Raw genomic sequence first — 17,669 nt, 5'->3', positions numbered from 1 at the left:
TGTGTGTGTGTGTATGAAGTTAAATGAGCTTATTTCACCTTATGCCTCTGCAAGCAGTTCCCAGAGTTCTGGAAAAATCTTAAATGATGGGAGGATTATTGGACTAAGTAGAGAGCTTCCAGAGAGGCCAGTGTGAGGGGAGCAACCTCCATCTGAATGCCTGTGTCTGATAAATTATCTCCCCACACAGGATGCACGCCCATGAGAGTGGTGCATTGGGGTCTTCCTCCCTCACAGCCCTCCTCGTCCACGTGGGGACCCTCCTGGCAGCCTCCTGTCTCCTTGTCTGTCAGATCCAGGCACCCTCGCCAGCTGCCCACATCCTGGGAATAAGGACAGCACGCTCTGGAGAGAAATCCACCCTAATAACATCCCATTCGTTCCAAGGCCAAGCAAAATCAATTGAAATTTAGCTGGTCTGATGGGTGAGAAGTTTATGGAGCAGCAGCGAAGGCATCAGGCCTTGACATCAAATAATCTGGCTTCCGTTCCCGCTCTGCAGCTCCCTGGCTATGTGATCTTGGGCCCGTCATGCAGACTCTTCAGTCCTGGTTTCCTCCTCTGCTCAGCAGAGTGAGGATGGGAGCTGTTCCATATATGAAACCGTGTCGGTAAAAAGTTTTCCTGGGTAAACACTCAGGAGGTGTTAGCATAGTACTCACCCTCTGGAGGTCTGGATTTTCTCTTTTCTTCCTTTGATGACTCAATCATGCTAATTAAGACAGAAGAGTCTGAGCTAAATTAGGCAAATCCAAGAGACATTTAACTCTGGGCAAAATGATTCTGTGAATGGAGTTGTACGGTTTTTTAATTTCCGGCCATGCCGGGGGCAGGCAGGCAGAGCAGGACAGAGTTGGTCATCCTTTCTCAGACTGATACCCCTGCCTGGGACTTGGGGGGGTTGGACCTGGTTGCTGATTGCTGGGAGCCACACTTTTGTATCAGTCAGGACTTCCTGGTGGCCGGGGACAGCAAAGCGTAAGTCAATCTTAAGGAAGGTATCTTGGCTCATGTAAATGAATGGTCCAGTGGCTGATGTGGCTTCATGTGTGGCTGGTCCAGATCCTTAGGATCAATCTCTCTCTCTCTTCCCACCTGCTTTTTCCTCTCTCTACTCCCCTGGTGTTGGCTCCATGCTGGGCCTCCTCTCGGTAATAAGAAGTCTGCAGAGGCTCCCTCCCCTACAACCACATCCATCCATGTCCCCTGGGGAAGGGCAAGCACCTCCTCCCAGTCCCCCCAGCAGAAGCCCTGGAATTAGCCCTGAATGGGCCTGACTGGATCAGTTTGACTCCCGTGCCTGCCCTGATCCAGTCCCTGCATCCAGGAAGTACTGAGTGGTACTCCCAGGTCCTGTGTTCCAACCCCGTGTTGTGCTGAGCCCACCAGAAGCCTTGGACTGACAGGCTGGAGGGAGTAATTCCCCAGAAGGAATCGGGATGTGGGTACCAGAGAGCTGAATAGGTGCTCGGCAGAGAAAGAGGAAATCTAACCCTGTATCACAGGTCCCATGTGCTTTACAGCCAGGCGAGCATCAATCCTCACCACAGCCCCATTTTACAGATGAGGAAACTGAGGCACAGAACAGCTGTTAAATCGCCTCTGGTCACATGGCTAGCAAGCGCCAGTGCTAACATCCAGCCTGCTCTCCTGCTGACAACCAGGCTGTACCCTCTTTCCCAGTGAAATGTTACAGTGTCTCCAGAGGGTGGCTTCCAAAGGAACTCCCAGCTTGAGTTGCTGGGGGTTCCTTGAATTCAGGTTCAGTATCTAAAAGGTTTTTCTCACAGTTCAGGACATGGGTGGTATCCTTTCCCTGAGCTGTTACCCAGGAATTAGTACTGCTTTCTCCTCTGGGAGGGGCCTTCCCACCCCTCCCCGGCCCTCTTCAGGTAAACCCCTGAGAAAAGTCAGAGCTCCCACCCTGGGCCTCTCACCCACTCTTTATCTTTTTCTCTCGCTACCAAAAGGCCTGTAATTAGGAAACATTAGCAGGCTCAAAACAGCTTTCATACCTGAAACATCCTCTGTAATTGCACTCAGCAGTGCTCTTCTCTGGCTATTAATGTCACTTTTATGAAACAATGAGGAACAAAACACCCCAAAGCACTTAAAACATTTTTTTTATATATAATATGTGTCTTTTAGGAATGGAAGTTTAAAATCACCTGCTTGACAGAGAGAGTGATAGACAAAGGCCTGGGGGCTCAGGACAGAGCCACGGGGGCGGGACCCTGGGGAGGTGGAAGGCGCTCCAGGGGTTCAGACGCTGCTCTGGGGAGTGTGACTGCCCTGGGGTGGGTTGGCCGAGGCTGGTGGACCCCAGGGGAGGAGAGGTGGGCTGGACAAGGGCACAGTTCTGCTTGGCTTCGTCTTGTGTGGTTGCTGTCTGTCACAGGGCTTTTATATGAGCTCTTTTCTGTGGGCACGTGTGTGCCTTTGACAGAGAGGTGACTAGGCTGTTACAGATGACCAGTGTCATTGGTTAGAATATGAATTATTACATTGAGTAGAATATTAATCATTGCACTGGTTGCAGAAATGCTAGGGAACCATTGACCGAAACTGCCTGCCTTGGCCAGGCATGACGATAACCACTTGCATAAGTTGCACCGAAACAAGAGGTACTGATGAGGAACACGGTGCTGCCGCCGTCGGAGAATTCGGGAGGGGCCAAAGGAGGGAGGAGACGCCAGTCCCTATGTCCTGCTCTAACCTCCCAGAATCCTTCGCTTTGGAATCCATCTTGGCTGAGAGATGCATGCACCAGGGGAAGGACACTGAGTCAGACCAAATATGAGCCAAGCAAGATGACTGGCCAGAGACAGCCTGGAAACTAACCCCATTACCATAGAACTGGAGACAGCCAGCCACGTGGCAGAGCAGTTCTCCTGGTTTTCCTTACCCTGCTGCTCTCCACCCAGGCGCCCCTTCCCAATAAAGTCTCTTGCTTTGTCAGTACGTGTGTCTCCTTGGACAATTCATTTACGAGTGTTAGACAAGAGCCCACTCTTAGGCCCTGGAAGGGGTCCCCCTTCCTGCAACAGAAATACATCGGGTATGACTGCGTATATGTGTGTGGGGGGAGGGGGAGGCATGTGGGTGGAGTGGAGAGAGAGATTGACTGAGGGAGAGATGCTTCTCCAACTTGCTGTGTTAAAGAACTTTGGGAGTTGTGGTGGTTTACCAGAACCTTACTGTCTGGCAGATTGATTTTCTTGCTCTTGGAAATGCCTTGCAGACTCATTCATCAGCAGAGCAGGAGATATTTCTGTCTGCAAACTCTGGGAGGGTACCCCAGAGGTCACCCAGCCACCCTCCCCCTCTCAGAGGCAGGCTTAACCCTCATTTGTCCGGACAGATAGGTGTCTTTTCTCTAAAACCTTCCCTAGGATGGCAAATCCCTGGCACACCCCTTGTCCCAACCCTGGAAACCTTTCTCCCACCAACATGTGAGGCTGAGGACCAGCTGCCTGGTGACAGCTCTTCTCAGGTTGAAGGCTGGAGTAGCCCTCGGGGCCCTGGAAGGAAACGGGGCTCCTGACACAGGCACCAGGATGCAGCTGAAGGGGGTCCGCAGGGGCTCGTTGCCCTGACAGCCTGAACTCACAGCTCCTCACTGGTCTCATTGGTGAAGGAAAGAAATATATTACAGGGGAGGATGAAGCATTAGAAGGAAGGTGAGGCAGAGTTAAGAGGCCTGGAGAAGATGGACAGGAGGAAAACGGATGGAGAAGGGGTGTCAGGGTGGGCAAAAGACATGGCTCTTCTGGCTCTGGAAGGACAAGCCAAGCTTGCGCGGGAACAGGGAAGCCCTGGGGGTGCACCCTTGGCCTTACCTCCAGCTACGGCCCAAGGGAGAAGAATCCTTTGGCCTGAATCCCACTGTACTTCCCGTAGCATCAAGGAGCAAACCCAGGATTTGCAATCTAATATGCTGGGCTTATTTCCATTTTCCTCTGAGTTCTTTAACTTCTCTGAGCCCATCTTCTGCCTCTGTCACATGGGTAATGTAAGATCTTATTTACAGAGTGGTTGACAGCATAAATTGTGTTTACCTTCTTTGGAAACACCAAAGCTTAGTCAATACCACTTGCCCTGACTAGTGCTAGTGGTCTCAGTGATTCTTGTCTGAGGGGCTTAACTTGCATGGGATGAGGGTAGGAATTGATGGGTGAGGGGGGCCCTGAGATGCAAAATCAGATTTCCAGCCTTTCTGTCAGGTTGTGGCTCTTGCGAGAATACCATCAGAGCATGCACCCTGTTATTACTCATAGCACTTTTATTAGGAATAGTGATAACTACTGCTACTACTAGTTACTGTTAATTAAGTACCAGCTGTGTACCAGGCACTGAACATCACTTGTATCACTTCGCTGAATTCTCACCAGGACCCCGCAAGCCAGTGGGGTATTTCTCCCATTTTACAGAGCAGACACTGAGGCTTGGGGCAATGATCCAAAGTCACAGGACTGCTTAGGGGTTTTGCCGAGACTGACCCCAGGCCTGTCTGACCACAGAGCTCACTCCTGTACTTGTACTTCTGCCCCTGGATGAGAGTGAGGAAGGGTGAGTCATACATTGTTGAGAAACCAGAGAACAGGGGCCAAGGAGAGGAAAAAGTTTCCCAGTTTTCTACAAAGGGAAAGGGTAGGTTTGACAGTGAAACGTACACATGTTAAGCACCCATGAATTGCTTTTTAAAGCAAGCTGTTTGGGGAGGGGTGAAGCAAGCGCTGTGTGATGTGTGGGGTTTGGGGGTAGAGTAGCAAGTCCAGGAAGAGCCTTGAGGGAGCAGCCCTGTTCCCAGGGCAGGTGAGGCCTGGCCAGGGAGCCAGAGGAGGACACAGGTGGTCCCTGGGGATGGCTGGTTCCAGATGGTGATGGAGGAGACTGTGGTCAGCTCCCACCCCCAGGCTTTGGCAAATGCTCCGGAAGTGAGGACTCCTGGGAAGGGAGAGAGGTGAGGGGCCTCCGTGAGCTGCTGTTTCCCAGCCAGTGGCCCCCGTGTCAGTTCGGCTGAACCAGCCCCTCCTGCATTTGAGGTGCTCCTCTGCTAATAGAACTGGGGGGCGTCTAGTCGTGGCACACCCTCATCTCCATACGTACTGTCCCACTCACCACTCTTCCGGGTGGAGAGACGCGTGCCCAACACATTTCCCGTGTCACAAAGGACAACCACATGAAAGATGTTGCAGTCAAGATTCAGCTTTATCTTGCTCAGTGAGAGCTCTGTCTTCACACTGACATGGTCAGTGGTAATGGTCCACACTTGCGTTTAGGTGTAAATGGGCCACTGTGAGAAACAAGCCAGGGGTGACCCAGGTGGGCAGTGCCTCAGGTGGTGGGAAATTCCGTGTGGCTGGCCACATATTCATGGGGACTGACCACAAGACGCAGGTGCAGGAAAGGCAGGTGCAAGTCCCAGGTGATGGTGGTCCCATTGCATGCTGTGCCGGCCTGAGCACATCTACAGAAATGGGCTTATTCTGGGAGCAGAGTTTTGAAAGGGACAATGGACCCGGAGTGGTGCCGAGTGGGGGGTGATGCCTAGTGGGGGGGGTGACCAGTGATCGTGTCATTCAGAGAATGTTGGTGGACCTGGGAACCTCAGCCCAGAAGCAGTCTGAAGCAAAGTCCAGGAGGCAAAAGCACGAGATCAAAGTCCTCTCCAGGCTTCCCAGGACCAAGCTCCAGCAGCCACCGTCCCTCAAAGTGGATCACACACAGTGACCACATTCCCAGAGTTGGGGAGGGGACAGGATGGAGGGGAGTGTGTCCCCTTCCCAGGTCAGATTTGATTTTCCTGCACCCTGAGAATGGGAATGATGCCAGGAGCTCCTCCAGGAAGGCCAGTCTCTTCCTCCTCCGTGGTTTGCTCCCTTGTCTCCAGGACAGCTCCAGCTGGCCACAGCCAGCCTGCCCACACTCAGTCAAAACTCTCTGCGCTCATGGAATGAAGAGCCCATCTCCTTGGCCTGTAACCCAGTGTGCTGGCCTTGGCTATGCGTGCTGAGCGGAAATCCCTCCAGGCTGAAGGAAAATGCCATCAGTCTCTCCCAGGGGTAACTGCTTCTCATCAATGGAGCCCAGGCCTGGGCAGAGCAGTTCCAGGCCGCTAGGGCCTGGGGCCCGCAGCTCCCGCCCCTGCCTTGTTCGACAAGGCCTTGTCGGACAGCAGTGGGGACTGCATTCAACCGACAGCTTAAGATAATCACATGTGTGAGGCGCTGGGATAATGACAGCTGAATACCCTGCCACCGTTGCCATAGTGACCAGCCAAGCACTGGTTCCCTCCTTTTTTTTCTTTCTTATTTTCTGGGCCTCCTTGTTATAGTGCTGGCTGGTGCGGTGGGTGGGGGGGGGTGAGTTTGGGAAATGGGAAAGAGGAGGAAAGGGGGAGGGGAGACCCAAGAGGGGCAGCCCATTATATGCTCTTTAAATACCCCAGCTGGAGGTGTTTTAAATCTCAACAGAGACAGAGAGAAACAGTGTCTTAATCCCCAGCTCCCTGTGAATTATTTAAAAAGGATCTTGTCAGAAGGATGAATTTGTCACTGTTTCAGTGTCAACAGAAGCAGCAGCTGTCATAATGGCCGAGGACCCCACTCCAGGCAGGGCCTGGTACCAAATGCTGCTTCCTGGTGGAAGTTACAGCGGCCCCGGTGCTGTGGACAAGGAGCCCCTAGCCGAGGCACAAGCCTTCAGTGTTTCTCCTGGCGTGCCGACGGAGACTGGGCTGTGAAATGTGCCAGGATGCCGAGATGCAAGCCATCTGGACCTCGGGACGGCTGGCCTTGCCCTCTGTTAATGTGGCTCCCATGGCCCATAGCCATGGCGTCTCTGCGTAGTGAGGGGTGCTCCCTGGCTAGGAGCGGGCTGACTAGAGCGTATATGGTATGTGATGGGTGGGCATATACCCAAGGGAGGGCACACGGGCCCCCCCTGGGCCACAGCCAGCGCCCCCAACTACATACACACACACACACGCACAGCCAGGCATGCACGCACACATGTACATACGTATGCACACATACGCACCCGTGCACACGCCAAAGATGATGCACAGGTGCAGACAACTAGACAGACAGGAGAGAGTCGTAGATCATACACATCACGGAGGGAGAGCAAGACTTTCAAGGAAAAATGCCTGGTGCTCAGAGAGAGGTGCTCAGAGGGCTGATAGCCACAGCTCGCAGGGGTCTCTTATTCAGGTTGAAGCGCTTCAGGCGCATTACCACGTTTAATCCTCACAGCCACCTGGTGAGGTGGGTACCCTGAGCATCCCTGTGTTAGAGAAGGAAACCGAGGCTCAGGGAGGTTTAAAGACATGTCCGTGGTCACAGGGCTGGGTCTGGCTGACTCCGGAGTCTGTGCATTGAACTCCTGAGCTAAGCCAGGGTCACCACGACCTCTGGGGTTCAGGGTTAGGCAGGGTGACAGCAGTGCTTCTTCAGCCCAATCCTTTGCTGCTCAGCACAAAAATCTCCTTCCGAACAACCTGGGTATGTTATGCTTGGGGCCATTTCTCTCACGCCCACCTCGACACAGTATTTCTTGCATTTTTCCACCATCCAAGTTTCCAGAACGATTTCGTGGAGATTTATAGAGACTGCCTTGGGAAACAATAAGTATGTTTTCCATACTCTGATTCTTTCCATATTCTAATTGTGTCCGTCACCCCATCCCCTGCTCTTCTGCATCTTCTGCACCCTTTAGAAAATGCATCGCTTTGTGCCCTTTCGAGGCTCTCAGAAGCGGTGGCTGCCCCAAGCCAGGGGCCCAGCTCCTTGGCACACCACACAGGGCCACGGTAATGAACAGGGGCCAACGTGTCCTCCCAGCCCAGTACTTCAGGGAGGTAAATGAAGCATATTGGGAGGTGAGCTGGGGCTCGCAGCCCTCGGGGGAGCCACTGAGTACATGGCTGCCTTGCTTGGTCGGTGTACTAAATGGTAGATCCCTCTGGGCTTGTAGGAATTTATGCCCCACGGACCACATTTTACATTTTAATTAGCCCTCAAGCTTGTCTAATATCCAAACTCTTTCAGGCTTAGTTTACTGTCTACACAGGAGCTGTGTTCTTGGGATCCAGGCTGATTGGCGGTGGTGACTCCAGCCCTGCCCGAGCCATCTGCTGTCCTGAAGAATCTCTGGCTTCCTTTGGGCTCTGTGAAGTCGTGTGCGGCTCAGGCCTCAGTGGGCTTCTCTTCTTTTTCAGAGAGCAGCCATCTCTTACTGGGAGCCTGAAAGCAGGTCTTTGGATTTCCCCTGATTGAGCAGTGCCATGGGAGTTAGGGACCTACGGGGAGTGGTGATGGCGACTGTTTGCAAAATAGCAGAGGTTCCTTCAAACAAGAGTTTGTGCCCAAATGCAAGCTGAATGGGAGCAGACCCTGTGATGTGTGTCCAATTTTGTCTCCTTGTGGACTGGTGGCTGACAGTGGCCCGGGGATTGCCTGGCTGAGGGAAGGGGCCCATGCTGAAACCTGCCCAGAGGCAGCCCTGGAGATTCCTGGAGGCGTGGGGAGAAGGCTGCTGGCTGTCCCTCTGGGTCAGTAAGGAGACCGAGTTCAGCCCTTTAGTCCCTGCATTTTCTGCTGACGGAAGGGTAGGATTATTTATCGGAAATGGAGGAGATGATTTCCACACCCTGATGCGTCGGCCAGAGGAGGATGCTCAGGTTAACATGACAGCCACACTGCTGCTGATAGTAATGCTAATAGTTGGTACTTAGTGAATATGGTAGTTACTTGCAGGCTCAGTGCTAGGTGATTTCTTACCTAGGTGATGATCTTTCAGTCCTCGTGACACCCTGCAGGGTAAAGAGTGTTTTGCAGATGAGGAAACTGAAGCTCAGAAAGCTGTGTGTGGTTGCAGAGCTGTAACTGGCAAAGGTGGGGTCCACCTGCCCCCGGCAACCTCTCCTGCCTCCCCTCCTCCCCCTTTCCCCCTGCCCTAAGCCACTTGGCAGCCACCCCGGCATCCTGGCTTTCTCGGCCACGTGCCGGCAACACTCTTGCTCCAGAGAGTGTGTTCTTCTTCCCCGAGCCGGGGGTGCTGCTCCCACGTGTGCCCTCCAGGCTGGGGGTTCCTGAGTGTCATTCAGATCTCTACGCAGGAGACCTCTGACGACCCCACTGCCAGCTGTCACTCGCTAACCCCTTACCTGCTCCTCAGTAGTACTTAACACTGTTCAACTTTATATTATTAATTTGTTTGCTTGTTCATCTGCTGGTTTGTGCCATTAGATTATCAGGCCCACGGGAGCAGGACTTTGTCTCTTAGTCACTGCTGTGTCACCAACACCTAAGACCACTACTTGGGGATGTAGTAGGTGCTCAATTCTTTATTTTAAAAATGAGTTAAATCAGCTGGGTTGGAAACAAATCAGAATAGCCTCTTGTTAGACTAATAGAGGCCCAAATGCCAATTTCAATCATTTCTGTCCTCATCTTAAATAGCAGTGGAGCAGAGGAGCACCCCTTCCTGGACAGGCCCTGTAGAAGTGGCTTATTCTCAGCAGTTGCTATGACGCAGCACCATGGCAGCCACTGGGCACTCTGGGAGGGGCAGGGTCAGTCCAGGGAGGTGCAGCATTCCAAGGAAGGGCCAGCCATCATAGATCTTTCCAGAACTCCATGCTTGGAACTGTCTTCAGAGGCATAAGTAGCATCAGCTCCCTCTTCGTAACTTCGTTTTATAGTGGTTTTTCATTTTTGACCAAGAACTAGTATTTCTTAGCTTGCTCATCCATCTGACTCATCAGATCGGGCTCCAGAGGACCTTTGCCTGCTTCCGAAATCCAAACCCACCCTTGGAGGATAAAGAATGTGTTAGTGTTTCTGAAGGTTGTTCTAGAAGGGCAGCGTCGATGGACCAGTGGGTAGAGTTCATGGCAGTGGTTTTGAAGGAGAACAGTGTGTTCTATACACACATATGCACACAATCGGCCAGACAGCAAATGCCAGCAGGCACTCGGGGGCTACTCCAGAGCAACAGACCTGCAGGTTCTGACTCCAACAAGCCAGATGAGAAACCGAGATCTTGGAGGAACCTACAGGGGTCTTTATCATACATGAAAGTCCTGATCTGAAAGCCTGAACAAGTACTTTCTAATGGGTGTCATTGTTTTCTTCACTATGTTTATCTCAAGGACAGGTAGTCCATTGGCATCAATAATAATGCCCTTTCAAAGGTTGTTAATATTCTGCTGGTTGTGCAAGGCTGCTTTGTTTCTTCTTCTCCCAGGGACAAGTTAGCCTGGTGGCACCTGCTATAAGTCCCCAGCCAAGGACCAGGGGCTGAGGAACAGACCAGGAACTTGCTCATTCCCTCAATTTGTCAGTATGTATGGAGGGCTAGGCACTGACAATGTCAGGAGGTCCCTAACACAGTCCAGCCTTCTAGGGGGCAAGTCCACGTTGGGGAGGGTGGGTGGAGGTTGGATTTGTGAGACTGCAGCAGGACTGCAGAGAGCAAGGAGGTGAGTTCCAGGAGGCAGCTGGATAAACAAGTCTGGGCCCTGGGAAGAGCTCAGTGATGTACCGCATGGTGGTTGCAGCCTTGTGTGTGGTTGAGATGACCCAGGATAAAAAGTGAGAGGAGAAGGTAGTAAAGGTAGAGCCCCAAGAAACCTGTGGATTTCACTGGTCCCAGACATCGCTGAATAAAACCGTCATCATGTAATACCAGTGTTGCAAAGCTAAATGCACAGAATTATCTCACTGTCGACAGAACTAATAAATTAGTCAAAACATAATTCCCTGTCCTCAAGGACTCACATCCTGGTAGCGGAAACCAAAGCAATTAACGAATCGTTCAAAGCAGTGTATTATCAAATGCTAAATTGTGTGGAATAGCTCAGCCATACTTTTTAAGCATTTGGGAAGATGGTAGCTGAATATAAGCTGGGAAGGCATCATGGGAGAAATAAGACTTGAGGCCCCTCAAAGGAAAGGCTGCAGAGAGAGCTAGGCTCTGCCACCCATCAGCTGCCTGACTATTGTGTCTCTGGGCCTCAGTATGCCCATTTGTCAACAAAAGGTCTTGGTCAACATGACCTATAGTGGCTTCCAGCCAGGTTGTTATTCTCCGGTTCTGTGTCTCGGAGGAATTGAGATGGGATGAGGATGGGGTAGAAGAAAGACTTCAGAACATTAGCAACAATATCAGGAGACAAAAATGGGCACCGTCTCTGAGTGACGGGAGAGGATGTGGCCCTAGCTTGAGCCCTGGCTCTCTCTTGCCTGGTCTGCTGTCATTACTCTCTGACCAAACAGCAAGCCAGGGCATGAGTCCAGGCATGAGGTAATGCTAGCCCTAGGGCATGGCCACGGAAAGCAAGAAAGAGGTCAGATAGGAAGGACTTTGTTCTGGAAGAAATGGCAAATTGTGGTGACAAATTGGGCATGAAGTTGCCAGGGGCATACTGTTTGTGGATAATAGAGACCAGGCCAGCATTGCTGGGTGTTGAGGTGTAGACTGGACCAGAAAACAAAGAGTGTTTTTCAGAAAAAGCTATGTTAGTTATTAATTACATGTCAAAAAATTTACTCATTTTAAGTGTACAATTCAGTGATTTTCAGTACATTTATAGAAGTGTGTAATCATCACCACAATCCCATTTTAGAACATTTCCATCACCCCCAAAAAGATTTTTCATGCCCATTTGCAGTCACTCTCCTTTCCCATCCACGATCTCAGGGAAATACTAACAGTTTTCTGTCTATAGATTTGCCTTTTCTGGACATTTCATGTAAATGGGACCCTGCAGTACGTGGTCTTTTGTGTCTGGCTTCTTTCACTGGGCATCACGTTTTAGAGATTGTTGCATGTACCAGTGTCTCCTTCTTTTTTTATTTCCAAATAGTACTCCATCATGTGGCTACATCACATCATTTCTGTCATGCCAATTAAAAATGTATGGAGCTGAATTGATCAATCTGTTCATTTATGGCTCCTGAGTTTCATGTCATAATTACTATACTTACATTGTCTCCATAGTTTCTTTTAGTATTTTTATGGTTTCATTTTTAATGTTTAAATCTTTGATTCACTGAGAATTTTTTTCTGGAGTAAGGTAGGAAATATGGATGCAAAATTATGTGTTCTTTTCCAGATGGCTACCCAGCTATTACAACAATTTTAAAAAATGATTCACCTTTTCCCCACTGATTTGAGTTGTGGCCAACCTTTTAAATGTTGAGAGAAACTATCGATTTGACATCTAAAACATTCCCCCAGTTACACTGCCACCAATTGGCTTGGGAGTGGCCTTTTCTCTTCATTCTTATGGAGACTTGATATTTTATCTTTTTAATTTTGTGCCAATCTGATAAGCAAATTACTGTGTTTTGTTGTTTTACTGGGAGGAGATAATTATAGAAAGGAACACAGGAGGGAGTGTGTCAAATGCCTAGAAGTGGAGGCTGAGAAGCTGCCACTGAACGGAGACCTTTAGAAGGAAATTAGCTTTGGAACAGGCAATGAGAATGCGTCACAGAGACTGGAGCCAGCACAGGTCTTGGGTAGAAGAAATTGGGTCTGAATATCAATGGGGTCATATATCCAACACTGGTGAAACTCCCCCTTTTTAAGGATCTGGGAAGCAGTGTGCCCAGGGACACAGGGTACCTCAAAGCCTGGCTGGGGAGGCAGGCCTGATGCATGAAAGGATGTTAAGGGAACACATGGCCCCTTGGGTCTGGTTAAAGCAGCCTCTCTCTGTCCCTCCCCTTCCCCCACCCCCCACCTCGGCTGATGAGAGCCTAGAGCTTCTGCTGCACCAAGATATATTTTCAGTGTCCACTGGTCTGGTCCAACCCACCATCATCTCTCACCTGGACTAGGACAGTGATGTACATGTTCCGCTCATGCACTCGTCCAACCCAGTCTCTACTTTGCATCAGAGAAATCTTTTAAAAACTCAGCTCTGATCACCTGATTTTCCTCCTTAAACTCATCAATACCTTCTAGTTACCCTCAGGATGAAATTCGAAGTTCTCTACCAGACTCATCCTCTCCTCAGTCTTCTTTCTGCCACCTCCAGCTTTTTATGACTCTTCATTCCTCAATGGTGCCAGGACACTTTTCCCCACCACAGGGCCTTTGCACTTGCTGTTCCTGGGCCTCGATGCTCTGTTCCTTCTCTGCCCCTCTCTGCCCCCAGCAGATGCACACTTTTCCTGGCTAACTTCTATCCATCCGTCCCTCTCCTCTCAGCTTGGAGGGTCTTCTCTGCCAGACCTCTGTATATCAAGTACACACCCCCTCACTTGGCATCCTGAAATTTTTCCTCACAGCAGTTAGCACAATTGTAATAATTTAGTTATTGTAATAACCATTTGTCTAATTTCTGTTTCTCTCACTAGATTATAAGCTTCATATTTCTGCATCCCCAGTGGCTAACAGAATGCCTGGCATAAAGTTGGCATTCAGTAAATATTTTTTTCGTTGATGGATGAATGAGGTAGAACTATAAAGCAATGACACTGATTCCAAGTATCATAAACAAATAATAATGTCTGTCCTCCCTTCTGGGAATGCTATTCCACCCTCATCTCGATTTCCCCAAACCTTCTCTTTCAAGGCCCCCAATCCTAATTGCTGCTAACTTGGAGAGCATTTGTGCCTCCTCCAGCCCCCTCTGATTGCTATATTTCCAACCCCTTGATCAATCTGTTCATTTATGGCTCCTGAGTTTCATGTCATAATTACTATACTTACATTGTCTCCATAGTTTCTTTTAGTATTTTTATGGTTTCATTTTTAATGTTTAAATCTTTGATTCACTGAGAATTTTTTTCTGGAGTAAGGTAGGAAATATGGATGCAAAATTATGTGTTCTTTTCCAGATGGCTACCCAGCTATTACAACAATTTTAAAAAATGATTCACCTTTTCCCCACTGATTTGAGTTGTGGCCAACCTTTTAAATGTTGAGAGAAACTATCGATTTGACATCTAAAACATTCCCCCAGTTACACTGCCACCAATTGGCTTGGGAGTGGCCTTTTCTCTTCATTCTTATGGAGACTTGATATTTTATCTTTTTAATTTTGTGCCAATCTGATAAGCAAATTACTGTGTTTTGTTGTTTTACTGGGAGGAGATAATTATAGAAAGGAACACAGGAGGGAGTGTGTCAAATGCCTAGAAGTGGAGGCTGAGAAGCTGCCACTGAACGGAGACCTTTAGAAGGAAATTAGCTTTGGAACAGGCAATGAGAATGCGTCACAGAGACTGGAGCCAGCACAGGTCTTGGGTAGAAGAAATTGGGTCTGAATATCAATGGGGTCATATATCCAACACTGGTGAAACTCCCCCTTTTTAAGGATCTGGGAAGCAGTGTGCCCAGGGACACAGGGTACCTCAAAGCCTGGCTGGGGAGGCAGGCCTGATGCATGAAAGGATGTTAAGGGAACACATGGCCCCTTGGGTCTGGTTAAAGCAGCCTCTCTCTGTCCCTCCCCTTCCCCCACCCCCCACCTCGGCTGATGAGAGCCTAGAGCTTCTGCTGCACCAAGATATATTTTCAGTGTCCACTGGTCTGGTCCAACCCACCATCATCTCTCACCTGGACTAGGACAGTGATGTACATGTTCCGCTCATGCACTCGTCCAACCCAGTCTCTACTTTGCATCAGAGAAATCTTTTAAAAACTCAGCTCTGATCACCTGATTTTCCTCCTTAAACTCATCAATACCTTCTAGTTACCCTCAGGATGAAATTCGAAGTTCTCTACCAGACTCATCCTCTCCTCAGTCTTCTTTCTGCCACCTCCAGCTTTTTATGACTCTTCATTCCTCAATGGTGCCAGGACACTTTTCCCCACCACAGGGCCTTTGCACTTGCTGTTCCTGGGCCTCGATGCTCTGTTCCTTCTCTGCCCCTCTCTGCCCCCAGCAGATGCACACTTTTCCTGGCTAACTTCTATCCATCCGTCCCTCTCCTCTCAGCTTGGAGGGTCTTCTCTGCCAGACCTCTGTATACCAAGTACACACCCCCTCACTTGGCATCCTGAAATTTTTCCTCACAGCAGTTAGCACAATTGTAATAATTTAGTTATTGTAATAACCATTTGTCTAATTTCTGTTTCTCTCACTAGATTATAAGCTTCATATTTCTGCATCCCCAGTGGCTAACAGAATGCCTGGCATAAAGTTGGCATTCAGTAAATATTTTTTTCGTTGATGGATGAATGAGGTAGAACTATAAAGCAATGACACTGATTCCAAGTATCATAAACAAATAATAATGTCTGTCCTCCCTTCTGGGAATGCTATTCCACCCTCATCTCGATTTCCCCAAACCTTCTCTTTCAAGGCCCCCAATCCTAATTGCTGCTAACTTGGAGAGCATTTGTGCCTCCTCCAGCCCCCTCTGATTGCTATATTTCCAACCCCCGTACCACCCGCAGGCAGGAGAAGAATGAAAAAAGGAAAGAAAAAGACTCCATCATGGCCTTTTCCTGAACAACGAGGGGTTATTTTCCTTTCTCTCAATTTCTCTCTACTCTTTCCCTTTGAATACACAGCTGTATTCCCCCTACTTTGCTTTGATTTCTCCCTTAGGAGTTGTCATGGAATCAATTAGATGCGTAGATTTTTATGACTCCAGGTCACCCAGTATGATTCCTCATTTTACAGATGAGAAAACTGAGGCTCAGAGAGGTTAATGTTTGAAACAATTACTTCTGTTGGGTCTTATAATACCAATCAGTGTCATTTTCTAAGATAAATGTTCTCAATATCCCAGCTCCACCGGAGCGTAAATCCTCATTCTGTCTGTTTAAGGGTGTACTGGTGGTGATAGTCTCAGTGCTAAGGTGAGCCACCAAAGGTGGGCTTCCTGTCCTGCTCCCACACAGCAGAGCTGCATTAGTCTTGGATGGGTCAAGGTCCCCACCCTAATTGGGGCCTCAAGCTTCACCTGTGCGTTGACAAAGGAGCCCCATGTTTGTGCTGAGACCTCATACAGCCCAATGAAATGATGGATCGTGAGACCTGCTGTGTTTAAACAATTGCAGAACAGCCAAAAAAAATCCTTTCCTTCCCTCAGAAGTCATGTAGGGTCAACTGGGAAAATGTAATTTCAAAACAGCCATGGGAGAGAGGCCTGAAAATTTGAGCTGAAACAACTGTCAGTGATGACTTCTCCCTAATGTATTTGCTTTCTGGTTCCAAAAAACCAGGCAAGCAGAACATAACTTTAACGAACACATTTAAATAGAACATAACACAATCTAAAGAAGGAAAAAAAAGTGGTTCCTCAGCATCTAGAGATTCAATAAGAAATGAAGCAAGGTCTAGGTGCAGTTGGCTGTGTGTGAGGATCCCAGAAGGAGCCCACCAGCTAGAGAGGGAACGGGGCCCCTGAGAGGGTGGGAGGGGCCTGGGGAGAAGGAGTGGCCATGGGGGGGGTCACTGTACAGGCCTGGGTGGGCGGGGCCAGCTCTCCACGTACCCATCTTTCCTCTGCACCATGCCTGGTCTTCAGAAGCCCCCGTACAAGTTTAAAGGACAGCCTTGCTTTGCTCTCCTGCTCCTACAGATAATTAATTCTGTGCAAGAAGAAATTCTGGTATATTTCCCATGTACACTTGATTAGCTTTTAGCTCTTTTAATAAAGAATTCTAATTTGTATATTTCAAGTCCACACTGTGAATGATAAGCAATTAATACAATATTTAAAGAAATGGCACTTGTTTCGTTTTTTTTGTCACCACTGCTAAATAGTCAAGGACCTTGATCTATTTTCTCTTTTCACTTTAGAAGTTGAATTTCTTCTGCCCCTTATTTACTTCTTTAGCAAACACATTGGAACCTCCTGAGAAGACCCCCAGTTCTTGAGGTCAGCCTCCTGAGAGCTCCCCAGTATGGGCAGCTGCTTCCTCTCCCGGCACAAGGAAGAAAGAATGACCCAGCAACTCTTCTTTGACCCCTGCCCCAGAGTGGCTCATTAAGGAAGCTGTGTCTTTATGGACCCCCTCCCCTTATTGCCTGTTACTGAAATAAGTTACTAGGTGAATTTCTTTGGCCATTCAAAGCACTTGTTTCTATTTCCTCTCTTTCCCATCTCCTTTATGGCCATGGGACCATGGGTGAATTGCATGATGTCTTTTCACCTGTAAATTGAGGATGATTGAGTTGTATGGGGAACTGTTGAGACTATTGAGAGACATCACTTACTAAATGCATTTTTCCTCCTCTCCTTCCAATCTACAGGACTGCTAAAAATAAGAGCTCTCTTTTCCAACATGAATCACAATAGTCTCTCCCTTATTAAGAAGCTTTCCTTATTCCCTAAGTAACCCCCTCCAACATTCTCTTCCATCACATCTTTGTTTGATGTGTGTGCACAATGATGCTTAATTTGCTTCATTAAGGATCTCTCTTAGTATCTCTACTCTTATCCACTTCAGTCTAACTTTTTCAGAGATTGATGTTATAAAACAAAAGTTTATGTGAATCTAAGTTTATTGAACAATTCTGAAAAGCTTTATATTCATATGCTTTTTGGAGATATAAAAGAGTTTCACCACAATAAAGAAATTAGGTTCAGAAATGAGAATTTCGGGCTTCCCTGGTGGCGCAGTGGTTGAGAGTCCGCCTGCCGATGCAGGGGACGCGGGTTCGTGCCCCGGTCCGGGAAGATCCCACAAGCCGC

At 48.8% G+C, this 17,669-nt stretch overlaps 1 protein-coding gene across 1 annotated transcript in view; it reads left to right on the top strand.

Annotated features, from left to right (window-relative positions):
• The window catches only part of EPHB1 (EPH receptor B1), a 437,960-nt gene that overhangs the window by 140,835 nt on the left and 279,456 nt on the right, over nucleotides 1-17,669 (top strand). The window lies entirely within an intron of this gene.

This window comes from Physeter macrocephalus, chromosome 1, assembly GCF_002837175.3.
Source record: "Physeter macrocephalus isolate SW-GA chromosome 1, ASM283717v5, whole genome shotgun sequence".
NCBI classification, from domain to species: Eukaryota; Metazoa; Chordata; class Mammalia; order Artiodactyla; family Physeteridae; genus Physeter; species Physeter macrocephalus.
Note: the sequence above shows the minus strand (reverse complement) of the source record. Positions and strands in the feature narration are given on the sequence as shown.